The sequence below is a fragment of the Dipteris shenzhenensis genome, chromosome 22 (assembly GCF_047967505.1).
Source record: "Dipteris shenzhenensis isolate YYH24624 ecotype China chromosome 22, Dip_SZ_1.0, whole genome shotgun sequence".
NCBI lineage: Eukaryota > Viridiplantae > Streptophyta > Polypodiopsida > Gleicheniales > Dipteridaceae > Dipteris > Dipteris shenzhenensis.
In genome coordinates this window covers 11,418,041-11,431,561 of record NC_141617.1, presented here as the reverse complement: position 1 = coordinate 11,431,561, position 13,521 = coordinate 11,418,041, and the positions used below count along the sequence as shown (strand labels likewise).

The 13,521-nt window shown below is 39.1% G+C and overlaps 1 pseudogene; it reads left to right on the top strand.

The window, feature by feature from the left end:
* Positions 1-854: 854 nt before the first annotated feature.
* LOC147887730 (mRNA cap guanine-N(7) methyltransferase 1 pseudogene) lies at positions 855-2,161 on the top strand (annotated as a pseudogene).
* The last annotated feature ends 11,360 nt before the right edge of the window (positions 2,162-13,521 follow it).

The window sequence follows — 13,521 nt, the reverse complement described above, 5'->3', positions numbered from 1 at the left end:
TACTTGTCTTGAGTCTTTTTATATCAGTCAACATTAAGCTCTTTTGGTATCATGTGAGTACTTGTCCATTGCTTTCATTTTCTTTCCATTTCATTTCCATTACGCTTGTTATCTTTCCTTTCCATTCCTAGTGTTAGCTTGCTTCTCTCCCTACCACTACGATCTTTCACTACTTAGAGCCTATGCACACGAGGCTTGGAATGTGAGGCTAGTGGCTGGTGGCACAAATTTTGAGGATTAGTGGAGCGCCCCTGGTGTGAGAATTGGCACCTTCATTCTGGAGGGTGCGAATTTGGACATCGGTGCGCGATCTCTTCTCCAACTAATCAATAAATGCCACATAGCTCCCTATAGCTCAGACAGAGCTTCCTGCAGCTCCCAGAGAGCACTCTAAAGCTTGTCGTAAGCTTCGTCAGATGCATTAAAAGCGCTCGAATTTCGTTCATGTAAAATAATTCAATTTTGCTTCAACATTGCACCAACTTCGCATTTTTGACCGTGTGTGCACTGGCTCTTACACATGGACTTATAATGACACTCCAAAAGGCAGGCCCATAGTGGGATCCCCACCTTGTTTGCTTTGGTTCCTCCTTTGCATGAAAGTGCGTAAGTACTCAGTATAATTACAAGAAATGAATGAAGCACAACATGAAAAAAAAGCTCGTTTTGGTTCATGAAAGTGCGTAAGACGTAAGTATAATTACAAGAAATCAATGAAGCAATAGCCTCTTTTGAGTAAAAGCATGAAAATCATGCTTTCAGTGTGCTTTTAACTCTGATACGCTTTCATGCTTTTTGTTTTGAGCGCCATCTCAATATAAACCTGAATCCCTATCTGTTCTTTGTGTATCATCATGGTTTTGTTCAAAATGTACCGAAGCGAGCTTCCTCTCGACGGCGGCCAACTCCACAGTTGGGCCGGTTTCTTAGATCGTCTGCAACTTTACATCTCGATCGTGCCCTTGTTCCTTTGTTTGCGGGTTTGTTCCCAGACCCATTAGCGCTTGGAGCTTTGCTTCGTCGTCACAAATTAACGTACTTTTATGATCCAGCTCTCATCTTGTTTTGATGATCTCAGGCGCTCGTGTCTAGGATCGTGGCCGCTCTCAAGAAGAATCGAGAAGACCCTACTCTCCGTTTGAAACGCTATGTCGTGCCAGCGCCTTCACAGGACCGTTCTCTGCGTTTCGAGGGCGATCACTTGCCTTCCGCAAGACGTCCCATAATAGTTCCAAAGCTTCCCACGTTTGCCGCAGAAGCGGATCTACGGCTCATCGTTCATCATTTCAATGCGCAGGCGACCGCTAAATCTCAAGATTTGCAAGCTAGCCAAAACTCGCGGTTGAGGAGAGTGCACAATTGGATTAAGAATACTGTAATACGTAAGTATACGAAACGACATGACTATGTACTGGACCTCGCTTGCGGGAAAGGGGGAGACATGTTCAGGTGGGAGAAAGCAGGCATCGACTATTACATGGGAGTCGACATCGCCAAAAATGCGCTGGATTATGCTGAAGAACGGTACATGAGAGACATTAGTGACTTTATGATGGTTTTGGCCTTCCCTGCACTCCTCATCTGTGCCGACTGCTTCGACGACTCATTGAGCGAGGCTCTGAGAGATCGTCCACGCTTTGACGTGTGCAGCTGCCAGTTTGCGCTGCAATACGCATGGTCCTCCGAGGAACGAGCGCGTGCTGCTTTAAGGAACGTAGTCACCTTGCTAAGACCAGGGGGCTTCTTCATCGGGACCTTGCCGGATGCCAATGCGATATTAGAGAAACTACAGGGCGCAGCCAACCATGAATTCGGCAATGACGTCTACAAGGTTAAGTTCGATCCTGGCTTCTCTGGCAACCAGTTTCGCAGCTCGCGGTCTCGGCGGTTCGGCGTTCGATATAACTTCTATTTGCGAGGCATAATAAATCATTGCCATGAGTGGCTCGTCCCGTTTGACCAACTAGAAAAATTGGCGATGGAATATGGGCTGGAATTGCGATCGAGCCAAGGCTTCCACCATGTGGTACACGAAAATCTGAAGGAAGGTGAGAACGTAGAGGACTTCATGCAGCGCCTGGGAGGCGGGGGAGGTAATATGTCTGAGGCAGAATGGGAATGCTCTTCGCTTTACAGGACATTTGTGTTTCAGAAACGGTAACATCGTTGCTCCCAAAATTGTTGTCTGTTCCAACAAATTGGTGATCGGGCGCTTTTGGATGGAGTATGAAGATATGCAATGCTTATGAAGTTCAGTCAGGTCTCACAGAGTTTTGCTTTGAAAGTCGGCCCTGCAGTAACTTAGTGGTTATCCAATAGGCTTATTCACACTGGTTATCCAATAGGCTTATACACATGAGCTCCTAATAAAATCCTGCAAAAGAGTCTTTTGGGTGTCTATTGCAAGAATGCCCACACTACTTTTTCTAGTCACCATACTTGTGATGAACTACTTTTGCTAAGTCATTTTGTTCTTTTCCTCTCATTGACGTGCTTTGATTCATAGTTTGAGCTCCCTTTGATTGGTGATGTTGCTATTGTATTGTCTTTAACACCATACCAAACATTGCCACACACTAGATTATTATCACATCTTGATATGACATGATACATCACTAATGAACACTTTAAGGGAGAGAACTTAAACTAAGGCATGTAGAAAGGGATTAATTTGCAAATGCCTACCTACAATCGTTCTCAAAATTAGGGATGGAGAGCTCTTCTTACACCCTTGCTTGAGCACGATTTTGATGAGAGGCCCAACCAATAGGTAGGATACAACTTAACCTCCTACTTGAATTAAGAGATTTTACAAATAGTTTCTAATGTACTGATATTATGCTATGGGTTTTTAGGAGTTAGGAACTAAAAGGCTACCCATCCCCTCCACTCGCTCCTCATTTCTTCCTCTTAGACTGCCCTCTTATCCTTTCAACCTACACCCTCCAATAAAACTTCCAAAATCCTTTAAATGGAGGAGAGTTCAGAGCAGAATGAGATGGAAGATCCCATTGGATCCTAGCCGGCATAGATTGATTCTTTGCTTTCAATGTAAGCAGTTTTGGCTAGAAATTTATGTAAAATCATGGAGACTACTTGTCCTACCAAGTTGGTTAATTTAGGTAAGCTTTTTTATTCCCTTTTTGATTGATTCTTTGCTTTCATTTAAGGCGACTTTGGCTAAAAATCTATGTAAAATCATGCAGACTACTTGTCCTACGAAACAACTTTGAGTTGGTTAATTTAGGCAAGTTTTGGCTAAAAGTCTATGTTAAATCATGGAGACAACTCAGTCTTACCAAACAACTTTGAGTTGGTTACTTTAGGCAAGCTTTTTGTTCATGAAATAATGCTTAAGAAATTTGACAATATCTAAAAACTCAAAGAGGGTACCAACCCTCATAAGAGATATTGATCGTCTAGCCTCACATGATTTGCAGCTCTACAAGATTTCAGTTTTGATACGAAGAAATTGATCTTCCAATGGCAGTGGATGATGATATAAATTGCCATCAATATAATTATATTTCTAATTACCATGTCCAATACATGAATCATTAGTCCTCATAACGAATATGAGGCAAGCCATACGATTATTCTATGTTGATAGAAGTTTTGAATAATCCATAGCAAGCATATGCACATTATGGTTGACAATGCATAGTTCACTATCTTAGGGCTATGAGTGATGGCATGAATGCAGTCAGCATAAGTGTTAGTGACCTTTTCTTAAGTTAGAAAAGCAGTCAAACCAGTAAGGTTATATTTTGTAAAAGTAGTAGCCTATTATTGAGTGATATAATTATAAAAATTGGATTTCTTATTAATTTGCAACCTCACTACAATTATAGCCTGCTAAAGCTTTTAAAAGGGAGCTAGGGGGGCTAGGGATTTGGGAGGGAATTAAAATGGGCATTTAAAATAAAAAAATCAAAACGTTTTAAACGTTTTTTGGACCCCCTGGAGCGACTTAAACCGGCCTCGCCACGTTTTTTTACTAAGACTGCTATTACTGCATGGTAAAACTACATACTGTGTGGTAAGAAGATAGGTATACCACTCGGTATTTATCTATACCATGTGGTGATAGATATACTGAATGGTACATTTCAACTACCACACAAGTTTGCTACACATACCATGTGGTACAATTTCTTATATATATAATGTGTGCCCACCTCATACTATTTGCATTCTCGAGAATCTAGCTCTGCTTGGAGTCTCAAAAAAGAAGAAGAAGGACAAGCAAAAAGGAATAAAGAAATCTTCCAAACTAGTTTGTAAGTTTTTGTATCCTTTTGAAAAGTGTCCAGTGTCGGTGGTGGGCTCGCTTAGGCCAGTTGATATCTACCCACACTAGGATGCAAAAGGGATAAAGGCTAAGCTCTTAGTTTATGGTTTATCGTTTGTGATTTGAAAGGATTATTTTCATAAAAAGTAGTATTTTTTTGAATATATTTGAAGGTATTTTTCACGAAAAAATAAAAAAGAAAGTTGTTTTTGTAGGCATTAGCAAATTAGCTTTTAAAATTTAGCAAAACCTTATAGTTTTTGGTATTTATAAACTTGTAAAGAAATTACATGTTCAGTAGTTGTTAGCTATATAGGTTACAAAAAAATAGTAAAAAATATAGATGGCTTTGAAAGCAAGTATCTATGTGCCAGTGGGGACTCCGCATATGCTGACTTGTAACTACTTGCATGTGGATACATAATATCTTTGAACCATGTGCCAGTGGGTGCTTGTAGCTACTCACATATGGATACATAATATCTTTGAACCATGTCTGCATATGCCGACTGGTAACTACTCGCACATGGATGTGAAATAGTAAATGATATATTATATTTTATATGTACTTATTAGGAAAATAAAAATACTTGGTTTTCACCGGTTGTGGCTTGCATTTGCCAGCTGATAACAACCTGTTGAAAGTCTAGTTGGTTGTGTAACTCGCAATTGCTAGCTTGTATCAACCCGCAAATTACACGCTAGAGATTCGAGAATGTTACGGACTATACTTGTGTGCTTACTTGTAAGATGAAATTTGTGGCATACTATATCATGCATTTATGTGTAGATTGTACTACTATCTATTTAGAACAATTAGTTGAGCTTAAGTAGGTATGATATGTACATCTAAACTCATGCTTGGTATGTTTAACCTAGGTAGGTGTCCTTTACTTTGTAGATTCAAAAAAAGAGTCTTGATAAGTGCACATGTAGGTATTGCTCGCTACTACACTAGTGTGTGTGAAATATCGACATTCGCGTACAAAGCATGATGTCATGAATGATCATAGTTTAGATAGATGCTTACTCACAAGAAAGAGTGGGCATGGGAAAAGGAAACTTGCCATCCCACACCTATTTTCATAGGCAGATTACCATGTTTATAACCATCCAATTATGTCAGGAGGGGGTAGGATGATTGGATGGTTGCTCTCTCTTGAGGTCTAGCAAACTTACATTGTTTTTTGCTGACATGTTAGTGACATTGTCTTGAATTGCTAAAACATATTAATGATCTAAGATGGTTTATGTATTTTACATGGACAACAATCATGGTAGACAGAGAAGATAGGGCAGGTCAACATCAACTGCAAAATGAGGCTCATGGATGAGGGTAAAGTGTTGCAAAACCATAGGATTTTGTTACTTGATGTTAAGTCGTTAGAAGTGGATGTGCAACTTTTCCAACCAAGTCTTCACAGGATTTTCCTTGAGGATAAGAAAACATTTGATTGGCAATGAAGAAAAACTAGTAAAGATATGTGAGGGACCAAGTGTCGAATTCGTTGGTGGCATCCTACAAGGTATTAACCATGTAGAGAGTAGAGTAACCTGTGTACAAGCGGAAGATGTACATGAGTGAACGTTTATGGAATTTGACATTGATTTGGACCATGGGTATTGTAAATCAATCAATTGCTAATTCCTTACGTATTTTGTTTGAGTCCAGATATTTAAGACTGCTTGTAGTGTGAACAAATGCTTTTAAATCTTTCAAATATTTGTGTCATATGGTTAGGATTGAAAAGTAGAGGGTGTGAGAAAAAGAATGTACACAGTTCTAGCTAATGAACGATGAGTCAGCAGCTGACTTTTGGATTCGGAATGTCCTTAAAACACAAGAAGTTCTCAAGCAGGCTAGAAAGCTCAGGGACAAAGTCCAACAACAGAGACTAGATGTTGTCCAAAAGCCTAGGTGCACAATGGAGCATATTATATATGGACCTTGTCCCCCCATACCCTAGATTTTGGATGAGGGTAGTAACATATTACATATGGGTTACATATTGAGTTGGCGCCCCAAGTAATAGAAATGCTTTACTTGGCAACACATATTTTATCAAAGCTTGCTTCCTTTTCAACAAGGGCCTCCAATCTTGGGGACAGTTGTGGCACAGGGATCAAATCAAATGGAAAACCTTGTTGGAAATTAGGAGGGAATTCAGACTTACCAATCAAGATGCGATGTTTGTCATTGCTCGACTAGCACTAAGCTAGCACTTTGGGAAGGAGACACACAATGGAAGGGGGGCTCAGTACTTAACTACGCCTTAGAGTTTAGCTGGATACTCTTCCACCATTTGCTTCTGGTTCCTACACCCTATGACTATATTGAGGACATGATCCCTGCCTTAAATTCCTAGTGGAACACCTCTGACTCTACGCTTTGCTGGAAGCAAATATTTTGATATATTTGGACTAAATCCATTCCAAAGAAGATGTCAACCTTGCTCTATCTTGTCACCTTCAAGGCTATTCGAACAAATGCAAGGGGGTTGAGGATTGGAAAAGGTGATGGCAAGTGTCGACGTTGTCTGGGAGCTCAAGAAGATATTTTTCATGTATTTCAAGGTCTGATCATCTATCGCCTTGATAGTTATTGATTTTTGATAGCACATAGATATGGCTTCCTTGGGGTCAAATGTATCTTCAAGAATCATCAATTCATAATCCTCAATTCCAACCACTTTGTATAAACTACAATCTTGAGTAATCAATGCAATGGCATAATCTTCTATCAATGAGGAACAAATCAACTTGAGACCAGGGTAGAGTAGCAACACTTCAAACCAACGGAATATTTGCAAACACTCCTGCTGAATTAATGTCTCTAGGACCATCAAAGTTCATACTCAGATTTCCTATCAAAAAATGGTATGTGCCTCTACAAAAAACACATTTTCTTTTCTATTTCTTAAATGACAATGTAAAGGAGTACATGAGGCGATGCTTTATGCTACTCTTTGTAGGTGTGCTAGTTTATTTGTCTCCATCGAGACCGGAGGATGTCAATGTAGAGACATTGACACAACTGACCTGTCAAGAAAAAGAGGTGGATACTATCAGATAGTACGAGGCTGCAAAGAAAAGAAAACAACGATAGAAAGCAAGGGCAAAGCGAGCTATGGTAAATCACGCAGATGTTGTATCTAACATGGATAAGAGACGAAAGATAGCAAAGGAGTTTGTTTCCTTATTTAAAGAACAAACAAGAAAAATGGACTCAGAAACCAGAAAGAATCTCTTCACTCAAATCTTGTTTCATTCCAATATCAAGAATTTGCACAGTGCCAACGAAGAAGTTTAGTTGTTGCAAGAAGCAATTGTATCCAATATACACAACACCTTAACCCATGTCAAACAACCATGGAGCCATGATGAAGTTTTCTTTAAAAAGTCTCCTATGATGATGTTGATGAATTTTGATGGGCAAGAGATTTCAGCGTTGCAAAGGCTTCCAAGCTTTTGGGTGTCTATAGGAGAAACTTCTACTTTGCAAAATCTCCCTTGCCCATTGAAGAACAGTGAATGTTATTGCTATCCTCCTACCGAAGACAACAACAACAACGATGCAACAACATTACACAGGAGGTTCAAGATATTGTGTCTACATTTTGGACTCAAGAAACACAGGTGTCCCCCAAAAGAAAGATATTTATAGAAAGAGGATAAGTAGAAAAACCTATGTGAAGCACCGACTTGTCCATCTTCTTGAGGAACCTGAGGTCTGGATTCCTCCTCCACATGATTCCTTGTCTGAGTCATAATGAACTACTTCTACATTGGTTTTTGCTATGATGAACTACTTCTAGACTAGTTTTTGCCATGATGAATTGCTTCTAGACTAGTTTGTACCATAATGAACTACTTCTAGACTAGTTTTTGCCATAATGAACTGCTTCTAGACTGGTTTTTGCCATGATGAAGTAATTTGAGGTTGCATTCTCACTGCTATGTGACTACTTGGAGTCATGTAGACTCCAAGTTAAGGAATCACACATTCAAGTGGATCTTCTAATGGACTGCTTTGTTAATGCCACTTGGTCCTCTTGCGTGTGGCACTCATGGCTTCTCTTATAACTGCTTTGAGAATCGTTTGTGACTAGTTTTTGCTTGTGCTTTACGATGTGCTTTAGTAATGTTAGAAATGTTTTCACATATGGCCAGCAATGTCTCTCACTTTAGAAGTGCTTTTGCAAGTGCTTTAGGGCTATCTTTTCACTTTAGAAGCTTCTATGTTGGATTCATGCTTAGTGAGACTACTTTACCTCTACTTTCTTTTAAAAATTTATTTTTTGACAGCTTGATTTTTTGACTGGTTGTCAGTGCTTTAGCAATGCTTTGTGACTGCTTTGGTAGTGCTTGTTACTGCTTTGGTAGTGCTTTATGTGATTGGTTGTCCTTTTCTTAACTGCTTTATGAGTGCTTTTCTACTGTTTTCTACTTCTAATGTGCTTTGCATGAAATGTATAAGTTCTCTATATGTGCTTTGTGACTGCTTTGAAACTACTTTAACGTTCATTTGTGGCTGCTTGTCTATTGCTTTCTATTTGAGGAGTGCTTTACATTTTCTTTTCAGTGCTATGATAATGCTTTAATGCTACTTTGTCACTGCTTACTTTTGTGATTGGTTTGGTAGTGTTTTAGCAAAGCTCTGTATGTGGTTTGGCATGTTATTTGCATGTGCTTTTGACTTCTTAGATTTTGCTAAGAACTGTTCAGTGAGACTGCTTTACCACTGCTTTCTTTTTAAAAACTATTTTTTGATAGCTTGATTTTTTGACTGTTTGTCAGTGAATTGGTAGTTATTTATGACTGCTTGTCCTTTTCTTGACTTCTTTATGAGAGTACTTTTTTGCTCCTTTCTACTTGTAATGTGCTTTGCATGAAATTTAAAAGTTCTCTGCATGTGCCATTGTGAGTGCTTTGAAAAGTGCCTTAACATTGATTTGTGGTTACTTGTCCACTGCTTTCTATTTGAAGAGTGCTTTACATGTGCTTTGGTAGAGCTTTACATGTGGTTTGGTAGTGGTTTGCATGTGCTTGTTACTGCTTTGGCAGTGCTTTATGACTACTTTATGATTGCTTGTCCTTTTCTTGACTGCTTTATGATTGTTTTTCCTCAATTTTCTACTTGTAATGTGCTTTGCATGAAATTTGCAAGTTCTCTATATGTGCTTTGTGACTGCTTTGAAAGTGCCTTAATATTGATTTGTGGCAACTTGTCCACTACTTTCTATTTAAAGAGTGCTTTACACATGTGCTTTGCATGTGCTTTGGCAGAGCTTTACATGTGCTTTGGCAGTGCTTTACATGTGCTTTGCATGTGCTTGTTATTGCTTTGGCAGTGCTTTATTACTACTTGTCCTTTCCTTGATTGCTTTATGAGTGCTTTTCCACTGCTTTCTACTTGTGATGTTCTTTGTATAAAATTTACAAGTTCTCTATATGTGCTTTGTGATTGCTTTGTAAGTGCCTTAACATTGATTTGTCCCATCTTGCCCACTTCTTTCTATTTGAAGAGTGCTTTACATGTGCTTGTTACTACTTTGGTAGTGCTTTATTACTGCTTGTCCTTTTCTTGACTACTTTATGAGTGCTTTTCCACTGCTTTCTACTTGTAATATTCTTTGCATGAAATTTACAAGTTCTCTGTATGTGCTTTGTGACTGCTTTGAAAGTGGCTTAACATTGATTTGTGGCAACTTGTCCACTTCTTTCTATTTGAAGAGTGCTTTACATGTGCTTTGATAAAGCTTTACATGCACTTTGGTGGTGCTTTGCATGTGCTTTACATGTGCTTTGGTAGTGCTTTCCATGTGCTTGTTACTGCTTTGGTAGTGCTTTATGACTACTTGTCCTTTTCTTGACTGCTTTATGAGTGCTTTAACATTGATTTGTGGCTGCTCACCCATTGCTTTCTATTTGAGAAGTGTTTTACATGTGCTTTTCAGTGCTATGAAAATGCTTTAGTGGTGCTTTGTCACTGCTTGCTTTTGTGGTTGGTTTGGTAGTGTTTCAGCAAAGCTCTGTATGTGTTTTGGCATGTTATTTGTATGTGCTTTTGACTTCTTAGATTCTTAGCTTTTAAGCACAAAAATCATAATGACCAAATGTGCTACCACCCACATAGAATATTCCATTACTCACAGTCATGAAGTCTTTGTCTCCTCTTCACTATGTTGGGAATCTTCATCTTTATCTCCTCACTTGCCCTATTGTCTAAAGTCCCAATCTTTATGGCACATGAAAAGAAATCCCCAATCTAGCCACAGTGGCAAATTGCTTGTGTTCTGTGCTAGCCTTTAATGAAATTATCGATCTTTCCAACAAGTATGGTTCAGCAACCAAGGGAATGAGATGAAGAGGAAGAGAGGATTACAAACAAGATTACTATCTCCTAAGTGTACATGAGATCTATAATTTCATGAAAGCTTGTGTTGTGTGCTAGCATTTTATGAAATTATAGATCTTTCCAAGTACACTTTGGCAGCCAGTGATATGAAGAGGAAGAGAGGATTACAAAGAATATTACTATCTCCTAAGACGGTATGGGAGATATCTATAATTTCATGGATTCAGGCTATATAGTGGCCGGTTTGTTTTCATGTGCTAAAGATGTGGACTGTCATATGCTAGTTAATGCTAGTTAGGACTTGAAGTATGATTCTAGGGACCTACTTTTTAAGTTCTTGAAAACAATCCTCATATCAAGATCTTTTTGCCCAAGTCCTTTACATGTAATTTGGAAGTGCTTTGCATGTGCTTGTTACTGCTTTGGCATTGCTTATGATTGCTTGTCCTTTTCTTAACTACTTGATGAGTGCTTTTCCACTACTTTCTACTTGTAATGTTCTTTGTATGAAATCCTTTGTATGTCCATGGAGTGCTTTACATATGTGATCCCTTTGTTTTGTGCACCGGCATAGGTTTTCTTCTAGCGATTCAAGGAAAAATTTCTAGAGATCAAGATTTAGCAATGCTCATTTGAGTGATTGAAGCTCTATTTCATTCAAAAGTTGAATGATAGGTACACATGCTGCTGCATTTATCATGTGCAAATGTGCTTTTTGAAGGATGCAATTGACAACCAGCTGAGGACCTAGAGTTTTGGGATTCATGGAGCATGCTGCAACTGTGACTCTAAGGTATGTGGAAATAGCAAAGGGGAGTGTGGCTACAAAGCTATTCAACATGCTAACATGGGTGTCACTAGTCTTTGGAAATTTGTGTTGTGCCCCAAACCTCTTGAAGCCTGCTACCACCATCGTGGGTGTCTTTTGGGTGACTGCAAAAAATGTGGCCCATGCAAAATGTTATGCTACCCACACGAGATGAATTTTGTTTCTAGAAAGGTGATGGTGAAGGTCTACAAGAATGTGGAGACAAGAACCATGGTAGAGGGGTAAAAGAAGCAAAGGAAAGACCTTGTTGGTGGCATTAAGGAGATGTATTGCAATGAACTTATATGCTTAATGAAGACTCACCTCAAAATATTCATCAAGCACAATTACACTTACAGGTGGTAGGCTGAACAGTTCAAAGAGTGTGTTGAGGTTTCCCAAAGATGTTGTGGTTTCAGTGGTGGACTTCGCAGAGAACTATTCTTTCAAGGAGCAAAACGAGATTTCGTCCATGCACTGTACTCTAGCCAGGTTCCAATTTTTGTCCGCATAACTTATGTCTGTATTGGATTTGAGGTGAAGAAGGCATTTCATTTTTTCATTTTAGATGACAAGGTACACAACACCATCTCTGTCCAACATTGTTTTATGCTACAACATAGGTGGTTGTCAAATCAAGGGTTGGAGTTGACTAGGCATTGGGTTTGGTCGGATGGAGCAACCTCTCAATTCAAGGCTAGAAGACCTTTCTATTTCATTTCTAGATTTGAATAGCTAGTGGGTTTGAAGATGACATGGAATTTCAATTTCTTTGGATCTAGACACAAAAAGGGTGAGCACGATGGGGCTGGGGCTATTGTGAAGAGAGCACTGACACATGAACAACTAAAGCCAAATGGAGCCATCTTAAAAAATGCAAGAGATGTCATGGGTTTTTTGAGGACCATCGTGTCTCCTAGGGTTCAAGCCAACTATGCGTCTAAGGAGAGGAATGTAGCACGAGTGTTTTGGGAGGTTAACGAAGGAGATATTGAGAAATATATACAGTGGGACTATCAACCTATGCCACATACACAATCCATGCATTGTATATGAGGAGCTACACAAGGGGTTGTTAGTCAAATAGCAATGAAAAGGTTGTCGTGCTACTGCAATGCTTGTACTCACGAGTCTTTTGGGGACATTGCACCAGTACGAAGTATGTGCCTAGTTGGGAATATCACATCATTGTTCTAGACGATGCATGTGTTTTGGATACTAATGAGGAGCTCATTGAGAAGCCTCTCTTTGAAGGGCATCATGAAATGCTTAGCAATGCTCTTTCCGTGGGGGACAACTTCGCGGCAGTGAATGCATAGGTAGACAATGAAGAGGGTGTTGAATTCTACATCTTGAAGTGTACCAAAGCTAAGGTGAAGAGCAAAAAGGCTATGAAGGATTCTTGGGGTAGCATAATTGCTACAAGCTTCTTTGTTTTGAAGGGTCTCTTTTATGGTCATCAAGGTAACTGCCGCTATAAGCTTCTTGGTCATAAACCTGAGGTCATATTATATTCCCAACTTGTATGGTCAATCAAGTTTCCACTGGAAGCTATTGAGGGAGAGAGACACTTGTACTTTCTATCGCTTGAAGAGTACGAGGCTATCTAAGATAGCATGCCTTATGATCTCTAGACCACATTCTAATTAATTTATTTCCCATGCTTGCTTTCATTTTCTATGATTTTATGTTTGTCTCCCCCCAAAAAAGAAGCCAAGTATGATTGGCTATACCAAATATGTGAGAAAACATTGTATATACATCAATCAAGTAATGGTCATGATCCATTAGCAAAACTAATACTTCATGATCCAACCATAGGGCACATGATCCAATTTACTCCTAATAATATTTGCAAGTAGTTAGAAAGCACTACAACGAGGCAAGACATGATGCAAGTGACAAAGATAAATATAATACGATCATTATCCAATTGAATTATTACATGGTTTGGGATTATATTCATGATCCAGCTGAACAATTGTACATGATCCAGTAGCCAAAAATTACACCTCATGAAACAAAAACAAGGCACATGACCAAGGTTTCAAGTAGTATTTGCAG